This window comes from Salvelinus sp. IW2-2015, unplaced genomic scaffold (genome assembly GCF_002910315.2).
Source record: "Salvelinus sp. IW2-2015 unplaced genomic scaffold, ASM291031v2 Un_scaffold1081, whole genome shotgun sequence".
Classification (NCBI taxonomy): Eukaryota; Metazoa; Chordata; class Actinopteri; order Salmoniformes; family Salmonidae; genus Salvelinus; species Salvelinus sp. IW2-2015.
This window is the reverse complement of record NW_019942720.1, coordinates 235,575-237,737: the sequence shown is the minus strand read 5'-3', so window position 1 is coordinate 237,737 and position 2,163 is coordinate 235,575. Positions and strand designations below refer to the sequence as shown.

At 47.2% G+C, this 2,163-nt stretch overlaps 1 pseudogene; it reads left to right on the top strand.

Moving 5' to 3' along the window:
- Positions 1 to 2,163, top strand: part of LOC112069691 (roundabout homolog 1-like) — a 123,222-nt pseudogene that overhangs the window by 114,219 nt on the left and 6,840 nt on the right.

Genomic DNA, 2,163 nt, shown 5'->3' with positions numbered 1-2,163 from the left:
ATTTTCGGCGACCACTTTTGGCTCGTGACCTCTACTTTCAGAACTACTGGCTAAAAAGTATACAACAGTAGCAGAGAATCCCTTTAACTTTGATTGTGTCAGTAAAGATGATAGACCTTTCAAACATTATGCAACGTTAATCTGCAAGGGTGATATATAACGGCTATGTTATCACAATTCCTCTTTTAACAACCTTTAAACTGTATGATTCATTGCATTATCCCTATCACAGTATTACAAATGAACAGGTTATGCATGCAAACATATTAATCAAGACTTAGGCAAAGTGATAATGTCAGGCGAAAATGATATCAAACTTTTTACCATTGCAACATTTGATGTACAGTCACATTCACTGTGTTTGTCTCACGTGCTATAGAGTTCACAGCTGGCAATGCCTCATCGTGATTGGTTATTCCCAATAATTTACAAGTTGGTCAATGACTCTCCGTCATCACTATCCTTCCTTTGCGTTACCTCAATCTGTGGTGAATAGCGGGTAAACCTTTCTGAGTTGATTTTACTCCTGGCTCAGGATTTGTCTGAGCCATGTCTTAACATCCTCCTAAAACCCACTCTGAGCTGGGAGCTTTTTAAGTCTTATAACAGGTTTTAACAGAATTCCTAGGACCTTTTCGGATATGCTTTGTGGATACGGGCCCTGCTATTGAAACCTGGCCTCTTTCCTCACCTCCATGTGTCCATAAATCTGCCTTGCTGTCCTCTCCACTCCTCCTCCTGTAGTGGGCTATATCTCACAGACAGTGGCATTGATCGGATCCTGACGGAGGTAGGAGGCAGGGGAGAAATGAAAGAAGCTTTTCCACCCTATGATATTGACTGACCCACTGTGTATTCAGGAGGTGTGTGTATGTGTGTATGTGTGTGGGTGTGGGGGAGGGTGGATAATCAGGAAAGTGTATTAGACCTTCCTGATTTGGTCAAAGCGACACAGACAAACACACCGGCAACCCCTTTAGCCCCCGAGTGTGTAAAAAGTTCCTACAGTGTGTGATTCAGGGATGCTGGGTGTGAGTGGTGTTGGGATGCTGGGTGGGAGCGGTGTTGGGATGCTGGGTGGGAGCGGTGTTGGGATGCTGGGTGGGAGCGGTTCTTCTCTCTCCAATTGCTCTCTTCTCTCCAACTCTCTCTCTCCATTCTCTCTCTCTCCTCCATCTCTCTGTCTCTCCTCTCCATCTTCTCCTCTCCATCTCTCTATCTCCCCATCTCTCTCTCTCCTAATCTCTCTCCTCCATGTCTCTCCTCTCCTCCGTCTCTCTCTCTCCTCCGTCTCCTCTCTCCTCCATCTCTTGTCCTCCATCTCTCTCCTCCATCTCTCTCTCCATCTCTATCTCCTCCATCTCTCTCTCCTCCATCTCTCCCTCTCCTCCATCTCTCCTGTCCTCCATCTCTTCCCTCCAACTCTCTTCTCCCTCTCCCCACCTCTCTGTCCTCCATCCATCCATCTCTCTGTCCTCTAATCTCTCCTCCTCCTCCATCTCTATCTCCTCATCTGCTCACTCCCATCTCTCTCTCCATTCTCATCTTTCCCTCCATTCTTCCTCCATTCTCTCTCCCTCCTTCTCTTCTCTCTTCCATCTCTCTCTCTCATCTCTCTCTCTCCATCTCTCTTCTCCTCCATCATTCTCTCTTTCCTCCATCTCTCTTTCTTCCATCTCTCCTCCTCAATCACTCTCTCTCTCTCCATCTCTTCTCTTTTTTTTCTTTTTCTCTTCTCTCTTTCCGTCTCCCTCTCTCACTTCGTCCCCTCTCTCACTTTTCCCTCTTCACACTCATCCCTCTCTCACCTCATCTCCTGCCTCTCACTCTCCCCCCATTCTCGCTCTTCCTTCACTCCTCTCCCCCCTCCTCATTTCCATTTCTCCTCTCTGCTCGCATTACCCCTTATCTCCCACTGTCTCCCATCTGTCGTCCAGGCTGGTGTGTACACAGTACAGTCCAGAGTGCTTCCGCATGTCAGTATGTGTATGCAGAGTAGGCTCTAATGGGTGTAGGGTACATGGCTAGGCTCAATGGGTAGGTCTAATGGGTAGGAGCTAATGGCTAGGCTCTAATGGCTTAGGCGTCTAATGGTAGTCTCTAATGTGCAGGCTCTAATGCTAGGCTATAAATGAGCCTGTAAGTCTATCAATGGTAGGCTCT